Raw genomic sequence first — 15,393 nt, 5'->3', positions numbered from 1 at the left:
TTAACAAGTCCTAACAAAGCTATCTCCAAAATTTATCTCCTATACCTACACTTCTTTCCATCTTTAATGCTACTTCCAAAGTCCAGGGTATCACCACATTTCACTTACACATGAATATAGCCTTATATCTATCCATTTCCACTTTGGACCCCCTTACAATCTATTCTTCTCCTAGCTTCCAGAGTGACCTCTTAAAAATGCAAGTCAGGTCATGCCACTCTCCTAATTAAACCCATCATATGGCTTCCTACTGCTCTTAAAATAAAGCTTCTATATGTTCTGGACCCTGACTACCTGCCCAATTTCATCTCCTACCACTCTGCCCCCCAAGCACTATACTGCAAACCTGGACCCCTCTGTCAGTACAGAGAACACACAAAATTTCTCTTACCTCAAAACATTTGTGCTCCAGGCTCTTCGCAAAAACGGATACTTCTTAGCTTCCAAATCTCATGTTAAACGTCATCTTCTAAGGAATGTCTTTCCTAACTACCCTATGTAAATTAAGTCTCTCCCCTACTATTCTGTAATCTATATTATTTTATTTGTCTGTCTTCTCAACTAGGGTGTAAACATAAAAATTCTGTAATAGACTCCAAGTCTGTTTTTTCACTGCTGTATCACTAGTGCCTAAAAGATGTCAAAAACAAAGCAGGTATAATGTGGAGGTAATAAGTACCACTAAAAGGAGCCCCAAAATCCCTGGTCTTAGGTATTTAGAATATTCACTTTCAAATAAATAATTCAGTTTTATCCTCATGACAGATTTACACAAATTACACAAATCTTCAACCCTTTCTCACTATAACCCTAACAAGGCTTGGCTACTCTAAAATCCAAAGAGGAGACAATTCAGAAACACTGGGGTCTTCCTGCTCTGTTTCTCAGGAGACCTCACAGTTGAATCTCGGTGTGCTCACTTCCTTTCAACTGCATGTTATTGAAGGTCAGGTTATCTGGGTGTTTACTGTTACTAACAGAAATTTTTCATTGATAATGGTGTGAGCCTGTTTAAAAAGAAATCCTGAACAACCTGAATCAGCTGTCACCATAGAGAGAGGGCTAGCCTGACCCCAGAGAACATTCTTCCATATAGCACTGATATCACCAATATTCCACCTACAAAGTCACAGGTTTCCACCCTTTGGGAACCTCGAGGCAGAACTTGCTTGCTCAGTTTTGTTCTCTCAGGCTCTCAAATGGAAGAAAGGAGAGGTGGGGACAAGGAGTGAAAGTAAGTATCTGAGAGCCTTTTATGTGCTTGGCATTTTACATATGTTGTCTCATCTGGCTTTGAAATAGCCCCATGAGTCAGCTGTATCATTACTTCCATTTTATAAACAAGGACACCGACTCTCTGAAAGATGAGGTGATTTATTCATGGTCACATAACTAGCAAAGAAAATAGAAATAGTAGAGCTATGGTTCAATGCCAAACCTACTGTTGAAATGACCTAAAAGAGACAAGAAAAATGGTAAACAGCCTGAATGTGATCCAAGGCAAGTGCTGGATGAAGCCTTTGTAAAAGATCCTCTATAATTTTCTAGCAGACCCTCCATCTAATTTACGTTTTATTCAAAAGGCAGAAACAACACTCTGTAAGGTAGTATTTTCCCAAACTGATATGAAAATCTCTTGGCAAAGAGGTAGTGATGGAGAAGAAATCCAAACCACAGAAAAAACATGGTGCATCTTTATGCAGTATCAATTTTGCTCATTGGAAAGAAACCTGAATCATTTGTTATTAAAATAAATGTCAATATGTTATGTAAGTAAAATGCAAAATTCACATAAATCACAAAGTTTAAAAAAAAAATTCACCCAGTCACAGCAGCCAGCTCTAGTCAAACTTCCCAAGAAGCAGTAATGAACTCTGTCTTTACGGACACTGTTATAGAAAAATTTAAGAAGCATTTAAACAGTTTATCCTATGTTAAGTAACAAATTAGGTAAAATGAGGGGAAAAAAACAATGATTTTTAGTTTTTTAGTATTTTCTCATCAGAAGAGCACAGGATTAAAAAGGCTGGCTGATAAAGACAGCAAATTGGAAATCTAAGGAACAGGAAGTTTTTAGGCCAAACATTATCACAAAGAATTGGGGAAGTTGCCTTTAACTAAAAGCCACAAAAACACAAATTGCACAGAAGACCATATTAATGTTTATTTAACAAGGAATGAGATAACAATAATCTTGTCCCTCCGTTTTTCATTTGTTTCAGTTCCTTATAATTCACCAAAGCCTGAAGTCTGTTGAGTCTCAGGAAGAGGAGAATTAACTAGCCAAACATTATTTACATGGCAGTCTCCCTGTGCCTTTTGGAAACCACTATTAATACAAACTTTTAAGCCTGCAATACTGTGTGGCAGAGAACTATGGAGACTAATCATAACCTATTATATAAAACCTAGATAAAGATAAATCAGTCTTTCTAGCTTCATTAGTAAATCACTTCCCCAAAGAATCTGCTTTAGAAAAATAAAGTTAATGATGCCATTATTTAATAGTCTTTTTTATCCTCTCCTATCAATTGTTGAGCATGTTTCCACCACTCGAAATGGACCCTAACAGTGACAGCTATAAAGGTGAGAGACAGCTTTGAGCTTAAGAACTTTCACACTAAATTTCTCTCTGTATTAGTAAATTCTCTTCTACCTTTTCAAAAATATAATTACTTCCCTTAGGCTTCCTCCTCCCCATCAAAAGATACCCCTCACTCAAAAAGCTTTACGCTATCACCTGCCACACTGAATCAATCCCCTACTGAAGTTACTTCTTTGATGGAAGCATGATTTTCAGAAATATCCTTAGTAAGAAAACATAATTGGTGAGGTTTAAACTGTTAATCAAGAATATCTTTTCAAATACAAGAACTCATTGATCACTCACTGTTAAATTGTACACCCGAAAACTACTAGATTTCATTAACCAATGTCCCAAAACTAAAAAACTTAATAATTTATTTTATAACATATAATAAAATGGCAATAACTACATATCTAGCAACAATTACTTTAAATGTAAGTGGATTAAATGCTCCAATCAGAAGACAGGGTGGCTAAATGAATAAGAAATCAAGACCCTTATATATGCTGCCTACAAGAGACTCACTTCAGATCAAAAGACATGCACAGACTGAAAGTAAAAAGATGAAAAAAGATGTTTCCTGAAAATGGAAATAAACAAACAAAAAAGCTGGGGTAGCAATACTTATACCAGACAAAACAGACTTTAATACAAAAGTGACAAAGAAGGACCCAGTTTTCCCACTTCCAGGTATTTATCTGAAGAAATCCAAAATACTACTTTGAAGCAACATGTAAATCCATATGTTAACTGCAGTATTATTTACAGTAGCCCAGATAGATATGGAGGCATCCTGGGTATCTATCAATGGATGAATGGATAAAGAAGAGGTAGTATATATATACAATGGAATATTACTCAGCCATTGAAAAGAATAAAATCTTGCCATCTGCAAAAATACGGGTGGGCCTAGAGGGTATTGTGCTAAGTGAAGTAAGTCAGAGAAAGATAAATGTCATATGTGAAATCTAGACAACAAGATAAACAAACAACAGAAACATGCTCACAGGTACAGAGAACATTTTGATGGTTGTCAGATTGGGGGTGGAGAGATGAGTGAAGTAGGGAGCGGGTTAAGAGATATAAATTGGTAGTTGCTAAATAGTCATAGGGATGTAGAGTACAGCATGAAGAATACAGTCGGTTGTATTGTAATAACTATGTATGGTATCAAATAGGTAACTAAATTTATTGGAGTGATCAGTTCATAAATTGTGTAAATGTCTTATTAATGTGTTATACACCTGAAACTACTATAACATTGTATGTCAACTGCATTTGAAAAAAATACATAAAAAATTTTTAGAAATTGTTTCAAGGAACTTAACAACTAAAAGCTGAGAGAAGATTAAAAGGAGTCAATCTTTGAAAGAAAAAAACTGAAGTTGGCAAGAATTGTATATATATGGTTTTTTGTCTGAGGACACTCCCAGTCCACGTAGTGCAGGGCAGCGAAAACTCAGACAGAAAGCCACAGTCTTACTTCCCTAAGGAGTTACAGGATGAATTTGTCTGTTATTAATTTGTCTTTCAGGTCTAAATTCACCCTTCAATACCTGCTCTGCAATAATGGATGGAATTCTCCTTTATGGTCAACATAATATTGAGCTTTCACAGTAGAGGGCACTACAGAACCACTGTAAGGAAGAAGGAGTTCTGACTTTTTTCTGACTGCTGCACATGGGATCAGTGGTGTCAGTATGAGGACACCTAGTGGCACTCTTCTCCCACCAAGTACTAAGAATATAGGGTCCCTTAACAAATTCACAGCTCCCAGCTTGGCCTGGTAATTAACTTTCTGCAGCCCTCTCACACAGATACTAAACACTCTAGGTCACCTGCCCATAATGATGCATCAACTTCTTCTGCTTGCTCCTTCCACTGGAGACTTGTTTCCTATAACCCTCCCAATGCCATATCCCTGCCAATGCGGACAATGTGTACTCCGGGCCTCCTCCATGAACTGGTACTCAACTTTCTCTGCATTCCCATGTGACTAGTCACCAGAGTGAGGTTACCACTGTGAGACTTCTGTGTCCAAGAGTTGCTTCATGCTTGCCTAGAAACTGCAGACCAGTTCTGGCCCAAGCAAATCAGAAATTTCTCGGCCACCCAATGGGCTACAAAGAAGAGTACCCAAGGAAGGGCAATCTTCTCTACTAAGGTCTTCAGCCTTGGGGAAAGTACACCCTTCCAAGATTGTCTAATAAGGTCTTCAGCCTTGGGGAAAGTACACCTGTTTAAATCACTCTCCTGATTAGACCCAGACAGATACGGAATTATTAAAGGATGTGGCCCCAGCAAATATACTCATAAAGATGAGCTTCTGGGATTGATCTATTTGGGCCCTTGAGTTTTAGGGAAGTAAGAAAGAGCTCACTGCCAATGAGAAATAGGATGCTAAAAAAACCATCAAATACTGTGGTATCATAGTTAATCAAAGTATCACCCGTGGTTATTCATAATAAAGTGCCAACTGAAGCAGGTGCCCAGGAGGCTCAAGTGGCTGATACACGTCACAATTATGACAATGACAACTATAAGAACTATGATGTGGGGTGAATTCTTTTGAGTGCACTTCAGCACTTACAGAGAGAAAAGTGACAAACTCAAGTCTACTGAGTCTCAGCACAAGTTGTAGTCTGAAACATATGCCTTCCACGACAACCATAAAAGAATCTTTTTATTTTTTTGTAGCCACAAAACAGATCTTGCTACGAATGAAATACTAAATTGTGTAGTTTGCAGAATTACAACAACAGCTGAATTCACATCTCACCAAGTTTCTCATCTGAAATTTAGGATATAGATTGAAAAAGAATGAGGTACTGCAACTTGAGATAGGTAAGATTTCATATAAGCAATAATGAGGACAGAAGAAAACAATATCTTTAAATGTTGGGGGAAAAACGTCCATCTAAATTTCTACATCCAGTGAAAACATTCTTCAAAAATTAAAACAAAATAAAGTTCTTTTCAGAAAAAGAAAAATTGAGAGAATTTATTATCCACAAGCCTTACCTACGAAAATTCTAAAGGAAGTTTTTCAAGCTGAAGGGAATTGATAACAGATGAAAATACTCATCTTTGGGAATGAATGAAGAACACAGGAAATTATAAATTTGTTGGGGTTGATATAAAAAATATATCTTTTCTTCTTTTAATTTCTTAAGGACATATGACTGTTTAAAGCAAAACTTAAAACACTACGTTGTGGGGTTTATAATGTATGGTGTAATATATATGACAACTATATCACAAAGGATACAGATGGTAGTAAAAAGAACTATTAGGTTACAAAATTCTTACCTTTCATGATTGTTACCATATTAACTCTCAGTAGATCATTGAGGATGCATATTGTAATACCTAAGGTAGCATGTTAAAAATTGTAAACAAGTTGGCTAAAAAGTCAATGTAGGAACTGAAACAGAATATTTAAAGTTCATATGTCATAATTTTGTAACAGTTTAAAATGATACAAAAACATTTTGACTTACACTATATTAATGATTTTGCAAATAGATCAGTCTATTTCCAATGGAAACAAATTTTGTTTGCTTTCCAAGCTCTGCAAAACCCTTTATGCTTTGATTTGTTTCATTTTCAAAAAAATCGACTTTAAAGAGAATAGTTTAAACACATGTCTAAAGCATCTATTGAAATGAAACTGAAATACATAAATAAGCAAGGAGCATGTAAATAAAAACACCAATAACATGTAATCAATGCAAAAGAGAAGCTTGAATTTTTAAAAATCTCAATAAAGGACAAAGCTACTTCCTTAACATAATAAAATATAGATATATGCATTTATATATATCTCATCATAAAAACCAGCATCATACTTAATGAGGACATTCTAGAAGTATTCCCACTAAAATTAAGAAAAAGCCAAAAACATATCTACTTACTACTATGAATACTTAGCACTATTCTAAAAGTAGCAGTTCATACAAGAGAACAAAATTCCAAAAATTGGAAAGAAAGAAGTCATATTTGCAAATAATATGGTCAAATTCCTGGAAATACAAAGAAATCAACTTTAAAAAAACTATTTTTAAAAACCCAATAAAATGCATATAAAAAAATTAACATAGCCTACAAATATATAAGCAACAACTATTTTAGAAAATATAAATGAGAAAATTATTACATTTATAGGAGCAACAAAAATGATGAATTACCTTAGAATCAAGTTATCAAGGAAAGTACAAGATCTACATGATGAAATTTTTTTAAACTACTGAGAAGCACTGAATAAATGTAATGGTCTATCCTATCTTGGAAAGAAAGATTCAATGCCATATAGTTGTCAATTCTCTAATGTACAATTTTATTGTTTTAAAATTTAACACAATCCCTACAAAATACTAACATAATTTATTAATTAAGCAACCTGATTATAAAGTGAACAAAAAACAAACATGTAAGTAAAACTGGGAAGATATTTCAAAAAAGGAGTAATAAGGAGTACAGCCCAACTCAGATATTAAGCTTTATATATCTTACATTATAAAGCTACAATAATTACCAGCATGGTTATAAGACTAGACAGACACATCAATGAATAAGATTAGAGAATCCCGAGACAATTCAAATATATATGAAAACTTAGGACATGATAAAGACAAATTATGTATCAGTGGGGAAAAAACAGAAGGGTAGCCACCTTAGAAAAATAATAAAGGTGGATCCTCTTGCACCAAAATAAATTACGGATTGATCAAAAATTTAAACATAAAAATGAGCATTTTAAAAATATTAAGAGTAGAGAAGGCCTTTCGAAGAATGGTTGAAAGACTTAAAAACAACAACAAAAAAAACTGATAGATTGAAATACATAAAAACTGAAATTTTATGCATGGTAAAGAAAAAAAAGCATAAGCTAAATTAAAAGACAAATAATCTAAGGTAAACAAAATTTATAAGTAAATATACTCATTACAGCACTGAATATGACAGCAAAAACTTGAAAATAATCCATTAATGGAGAACTGTTAAATTATGATACATCCATTAATTCAATATCAAGGAACCAAAAGACTGAAGTAGTTCTCTATAGAGATATGGGGGGAAAAAATTATACAGAAGGAGAAAACATGGACGAGAACAATGCAGATAGTATACTATTCAGTATGTGTGTATATGTATATAATTCTAATAGACACTGATATACATAGGTTATCTGTGGTGGTCCAAACAGTAAACTGGTAATGAGTGTTCCTTCTGGGAAGGAGTTTTGGAAAAAGAAACTAGATTGCTGAAGGTTGGAGTGGGTGATAAGAGATAAATTTATACCTCTATAAATTTCCCCTAGTACCTTTTAAATTTAGAACTATGTGCATGGTTTACATAATTAAAATAGTTAATGTTTTAAAAGACTGGTGAGAATTTTTAACAGCGATTAAGAATTTAATCCATATATTAGTTGTGCCTCTCTCTGCATGAAGTTGTTTCTAAATGAGATCCTATGCAAGCCCACAGATACCATAATAGCATTTCACCACTTATTTGCATAAAACACTGTCAAGAGGTACAATATTTATGAATAACTGCTCTTTATACTATAAAATCCAATACTCTAATACTGTTTTCATCCTTGATTTATTATTTAAATAGGTCAAATAAGGAAGACACTTTGCCAGAGACAGGACCCAGATTTTTCATATGTAAATAATGCTTAACTGGTTTCAGAGCTTAGAATTCAACCTGCAGTGGCATTTATAGATACATACAGACTCAGAATTTTGCAACTGAAAAATCTTCTGATCTTAGGTCAGTCTAATATGCCTCTTTCATTTTACCGAGGAAGAAATGGGCATTAGAATAGTTTGAATATGTCTAAAGACACACAAAAACAGTAGCAAAATGAGCTTGAATCTTTCCAGCTCCCCTCTTCATTCAATACATCATGCTGAATCATTCCACTAAAGGTACCAGTACCATAAAATAAGGGGAGACTAGTTAAAAGGCAACAAGAAAAGATCAGACTATCTTCACAAACTTTTTTTCAGAATAAATTTTTGATAGACTTATATATTATTTACCATACCCCCAAAAGTTACCAGTAGTGACTTCCACTTCTAGTCATGATGGAATAACAAAGACCACAGTTATGCTCTGCAGCAACAACTAGGAAAATGAACAAAATTTATGTAACTGTCTTTAGACATTGGAACATAGGTAGCACAAAATTGTAATGTCTGAGAGAAGGGAAACAAATGAGGTGAGCCTGATGACTACTTCACTTTCTGCCTTTTAGGACTTCTTGCCTTTTAAGAATATTCTGGGTCATAGAGCACAGAGGGAAACACAAAATAAAGCACAGAGAGGTCTTGCTGACTACGAGGGTCAGAGTTCAGGAAGACTGAGGCAGTTGAAGGTGGCAAAGCAGACTCCCAAAAAGGAGGAAACTACACAGATCTGTAAATAACTGTCTGCTAGCATATAGCCAAACAGTTTTTAAAGAAAGACAACGAAATCCAAACACAGAACAGGAAAACATTAACAATATCCACAATCTAATTTTTTAAAAGGCAGAATTGTGAAAAAGGAGAACGTGAAACATAAACAGAAGAAAAATTAATCATAAACATACCCAAAAATGACAGATGATGAAATTACCAAAAAATGTTTAAAGCTATTACAACTATGCTCACATGCTATCTATATATATCTATATCTATCTACATATACACAATCTGAAAAGGGGAGTTATTGTACAGTTATTGTTAGTTTTGCAAGATTAAAAAAGTTCTGGAGATAGATGGTGGTGAAGGCTCCATAACAATGTGAACATACTGAATGCCACTGAACTATACATTTTTAAATGGTTAAAATAATTAATTTTGTTATATATATTTTACAATTAAAAGTAAATTTATTAAAAATATTAAATGTAAATGAGACATCAGTAACAAAGAGCTATAATAAAAATCCTGAAATATGTAAATTAAAACACTATCCTGAGACGAGAGAGAACAGAAAATATTTTGAACTAGTTGAAAATGCAAACACAACATTTCTAAATTTGTAGAATGCAGCTAAAGCAGTGCTTAGAGGGAAACGTATATATTCGAATGCTTTTAGTAAAGAAGTTTCATCCAAAATTGATGACAGAAGAATAGGAGCAAAGTAAACTCAAAGTAAAAAGAGGAAAGGAATAATAAAAGTGAGAACATTTCATAGCTTTTTATGAATCTATATTTACAAATAAAGAGCATTTTTTAAGTTTAAAAAAAAGAACATCAATAAAATTTAAAAAGATAAAGAAATTCAATTTAAATCGAAAGCTGTTCATTGAAAAACAGTAAGTAAAGATGATAAAACGCCAGTCAGACTTATTAAGATAAAGAGAGAAGGCACAAACAACCAATATCAGGAATGGCAAAGGGCATATTACTACAGATCTTACATACATTAAAAGGATAATAAGGGAGTAATATGAACAATTTTATACCAATAAATTAAACATCTAAAGGGAAATGGGCAAATTCCTCGAGAGACATAACCAAAAGTGATTCAAGAAGCATAAATCTAAAGAGCCCTATATCTATTAAAACAATTGAATTTATAATCTAAAAACCTTCCCATGAAGAAAGCATCAGTCCCAGAAAGCTTCACTCATTAATTCTATCAAATATTTAAATAAGAAATATCAATTATATACAAACATTTTCAAAAAAGATATAATGAGAAAACTTTCAAATTCCTTTGGTAAGTCCAAAATTACACAGATATTGGAAGCATACAAAGACATTAAAAGAAAACTACAAAACAATCTCTCTCATGAACAAAGATAAAAAAATTCTAAATAAAATTGTAACAAATCAAATCCGACAATCTAAAAACTGATAATACACTATGACCAAGAGGGATTTATATTCAAATGGTAAACAAATCTTGCATTCCTGAAATATATTCCAAATGATTGGTTCAACATTTGAAAATGAGTCAACATAATCTACAATACTAGATTTAAAAAATAAAAAACAAAAACTATGTGATCAATCCAACAGATGTAAAAAAGTACTTGATAACATTCAAGATCCATTCATTATCTTTGAAAAATTCTCATAAAGCTAGCACAAAAAGGGAACTTTCTCAACATGATACAGAGCTTCTATGAGAAAACCTACCGCTTTTCATCCTTTAAGGTGAATGACTACATGCTTTCTCCCTAAGGTGAAGTATACATTATCACCTCTTCTCTTCAACAACGTACTGGAGATTCTGGTCAGTGCAAAAAGACAATAAAAAGCCGAAAGAATCGACAAACACGAACCTAGTAGAAGCAGTAGTGAATTTACAAAGGTCAAAAGTTAGAAGGTCAATACACAAAAATCAACTTTATTTCTTATACTTGCACTAGACGATTGAGAATCAATTTTAAAAACAACATTATTTATGTTATCCGAAAAATATTAACTACTTAATGATGAATTTCACTAAATACATGCAAGACTTGTATAAGAAAAATTATAAAACACTGCTGAAATTAAATAAGATTGAAATAAATGGAGAGATATGCCATATTCATAGGATGAGTCAATACTGTTAAGATGTCAGTTCTAAACAAATTAATCTATAGATTCAATATAATAACAATACAAATCACAATAAAACTTAATGATTATCTTACACTACACACAAAAATCAACTTTTATAGAAATTGGTAAGCTGATTTTAAATTTTATATGGAAATGCAAAGACCCTAGGGTAGCCAGAGAAATTCTGAAAACGAAGAACAAGTTAGAGGGCTTACAATACCTGATTTCAAGACTTACCATAAAGCTATAATAATCAAGATAGTGTGGTATTTGCATAAAGATATATAATAAATCAACAGAATAGAGAATCCAGAAATAGATCCTATATATATGGTCAACTAATTTTTGACAAAGATGCCAGAGTATCTATGTAGAATAAAATTAATATCAATCTTACTTTGCACCATACACAAAAATTAACCTGAACTAGGTCATAGACTTAAATATAAAAGTGAAAACTACAATACTTCTGGAAGAAAACATAGAAGAAAATCTTCATGACCCGGGGGCGGGCAAAGATTTTTTAGATAGTACACAAAAAGCATAATAATCCATAAAAGAAAATATTGATAAGTTAGACCTTATCAAAAATTTTAAAACTTCTCTTCGAAAGACTATTAAGAAAATAAAAAGGTAAAACTGAAGATGACACAAATAAATGAAAAGATATTCTATGCTCATGAATTGGAAAAATTAATATTGTTAAAATGGTCATACTACCCAAAGCAATTTATAGATTCAATACAATTGCTATCAAAAATCCAATGGTATTTTTCAAAGAAATAAAACAACCAATTCTAAAATTTGGTGGAACCACAAGACCACAAAAAGCCAAAGCTTGAGAAAGAAGAACAAAGTTTGAGGGGCACTGTGCTTCCTAATTTCAAACTATATTACAAAGCTACAGTGCTCAAAACAGTGAAGTACTGGCATAAAAACAGACATATAGACTAATGGAACAGAATGGAGAGCTAAGAAATAAACCCATGCATATATGGTCAGTTAATTTACAATAAAGGAATCAAGAATGTACAATGGGAAAAGGACAGTCTTTTCAATAAATGGTGGTGGGAAAACTGGACAGAGACGTACAGAAAAATAAAACTTAATGATTATCTTACACTACACACAAAAATCGACTCAAATAGATTAAAGACTTGAAACTATAAAACTCCTAAAAGAACAGCAGTCTTGGCAAGGATTTTTTGGATTTGACACTGAAAGCAAAGGCAACAAAAGCAAGTGGGACTATATTAAACTACAAAGCTTCTGTACTACAAAGGAAACCATCAATAAAATGAAGGGCAACCTACCAAATGGGAGGTAATATTTTCAAATCATGTATCTGATAAGGGGTTAATATCCAAACAATATAAAAAACTCATCCAACTCAACAGCAGGAAAAAAAGAAAAAAGGCCACTTAAAAAAATGGATAAAAGGTCTGAATATACATTTTTCCAAAGAAGACATAGACGGACAACGGGTACATGAAAAGAAGCTCAACATCCCTAATCATCACGGAAATGCAAATCAAAACCACAATGAGATATCACCTCACACCTGTTAGAATGGCTATTACAAAAAAGATAATATAACTATTGAGGAAGATATGGAAAAAAAGGAACTCCTGGAAAACAGTATGGAGTTTCCTCAAAAATATAAATGAATAAATAAACAGATAAATAAATTTCAACATAAACAAATAAATAAAAATAGAACTATCATAAGATCCAGCCATTCCACTTCTGGGTACTTATCTGAAGGAAATGAAAATACTAACTTGAAAAGTTAAGTGTACCCCATTCTCATTGCAAGATTGTTTAATAGCCAAGACATGGAAGCAACTTAAGTGTCCATCAATGGATGAATGGATAAAGAAAATGTATATACACATACACAATGGAATACTATTCAACCATTAAGAAAGAAGGAAATATTGCCATTTGTAACAACATAAATGAACCTTGGGGGCATTATGCTAAGTGAAATAATTCAGACAGAGCAAGACAAAATGTAATATGCTCTCGCTTGTATGTAGCATAAACTTATATATACAGAGGTGGTTGCCAGAGCAAAGGATGAGAGGTGGGCAAAATGGGTGAAGGTTGTCAAAAGGAACAAACTTCCAGCTATAAAATAAATGTCATGGGGATAAATGTATAACACAGTGACTCTAATTAATAACACTGTACTGGACATTTGAAAATTGCCAAGAGAGCAGATCTTAAAAGTTCTCATCACAAGAAAAAAATACGTAACTACATGTGATGGATGTAAATGAGACTTATTATGGTAATCATTTCACAATATATACAAATACTGAATCATTACGTTGTACATCTAAAACTAATGTTATATGTCAATTATATCTCAATTTAAAAAATGAAAAAGTCAATTTCAGACTAGGAAAAGTCATAATATATATAAGAAAAGATTTCCAGAAAATATTAAGAACTCTTACCAACCAATAATAAGAATATAAGCAATACACTTAAAAACACACACATTAACTGAAGAGCTACTTTACAAAAGAATATGTACTAATGGTCAGTAAGCACATGAAAGATGTCTAACAGTAATAATCAGGGCAAAGCAAGTTAAAACCACAATGAAATATCACTATTCATCTATTAAAATAGCTAAAATTAAAAAGACTAAGAATACCATGTGTTGACACACACACAGAGTGAATATGAGCAGTTATGCTACAACCTTCTATGGCTGCGCTGTCCATTTATTATGACTGTCAAATTCCCTTCGCAAATGCAGCCAAAAATTAATTCAATCACCAAGCATCCTCCTATACACCAGCTGAACGAATGAAAGTAAAATAGTAAAAGCCTCTACACTTAATTCATTTCAACTATGTAATTCTACCATTAATAAATGATGCAAAACTACACTCAAAATTCTCATCTCTCTTATAAAGTATATAAAACATTTCATAACATTTCTGCCTCTTAAACTAAGTGTCCTGTTATCCTCTACCTCCGGTCTATGAATCTGTGTATTTTGAGTCACGAGTTTACACTGCAACCAAATCCAAGAAGTTATCATTTTTTATTTAACATCCACTGACTGTAGTCATAAAAAATTTACTCACTGTATTACGGTTGCATTCCTTCCATAGTCAGACTCTTACGATATAATGCAATATTCTTAAGGACATTTTAATGCTGAGGCATGTTAAAGTACCATAAAACAATTCTAGAGATATGTATCACTTACCTCTCACAAACCAAAAAAATTAGACTGTGCAAATTCAGAACTTATGTTTTTTCTATTCACCTCTCTATTAAATCCTGGTCTTAGGGAAAAATTGAGAAATTCATTCACAGTGAGCTTAACATAGATCATCTCTAAAGATGTGCGTTTTAACAGTGGGCAAATAGTTAAAGTATTTAATCTTTAGCTACTAAGGACATTTTTAAACATATTGTTTTTAACACTACAATCACTCTACTAAAGATATTACATATGAAATTATAGCTGTCTATTTCTAATCACCCAACACTGCTGCTTTGTTTTAGAAGTCTTTTATGTCACATAATTGTAATGTGCCAGATTTTTATTATTACCTAAATACTGTCTAACAAAGGACAGAAGCGCAACCAAGTGACATTTGATTTTCTTCCTCCCAACCTCAGCACCCATGTCCTTGATACCAATTAACAGATAGGAAGAAGTATAATTTGTGGTCACCCTAAGAGATCTAGTCTAGCCCCAAATCATTTTGAAAGGACAAGATAACGCCAAAGCAAATCTGGGGATTGAACTCTGCTCTGGGGCAGGGCAGAGGTTGACTCCAGCATAAAGAATTAATAAATTTGTCCTTGTGCCTTCAGTCATCAGTCCCCAACCAAAACATCCTCCCAGGGATCAGACCAGAGCATGTTAAGCTAGATTGGACATTCCAGACCCATTCTAACATGAACTGGCATTCTGGAGGCTCTACCAAATATGACACTGTATAAGCAGGCAGGTATCTCTTGAAAGGTGTATTTAGTATTAAATTTTTACTATACCTCTATGTCCAGGCACTTATAGTCTAATTCTACTTTTAGATCAATAAAAACTAATGAGGAGCTGAAATCTGCTTGCACCAGGACAGCTCATATAAAGTGTAAAATTTTTATGAAAATAAAAAGTAATAAAGCTAACCAAGAACTGAGAAAAACAGCAGAAAGATACTTCTGGCCTATAAAACAGAAAGTATATATGCTGTGAATAACTGTTAGTTTCACTCTATTAAA

The 15,393-nt window shown here is 33.0% G+C and overlaps 1 protein-coding gene across 3 annotated transcripts in view; it reads right to left on the bottom strand.

Moving 5' to 3' along the window:
• The window catches only part of TTC28 (tetratricopeptide repeat domain 28), a 609,862-nt gene that overhangs the window by 508,881 nt on the left and 85,588 nt on the right, over positions 1 to 15,393 (bottom strand). The gene's annotated exons all lie outside the window — the stretch shown is intronic.

Source organism: Rousettus aegyptiacus, unplaced genomic scaffold (assembly GCF_014176215.1).
Source record: "Rousettus aegyptiacus isolate mRouAeg1 unplaced genomic scaffold, mRouAeg1.p scaffold_m13_p_5, whole genome shotgun sequence".
NCBI lineage: Eukaryota > Metazoa > Chordata > Mammalia > Chiroptera > Pteropodidae > Rousettus > Rousettus aegyptiacus.
The sequence above is the reverse complement of the archived record's forward strand: the minus strand, read 5'-3'. Positions and strand labels throughout refer to the sequence as shown.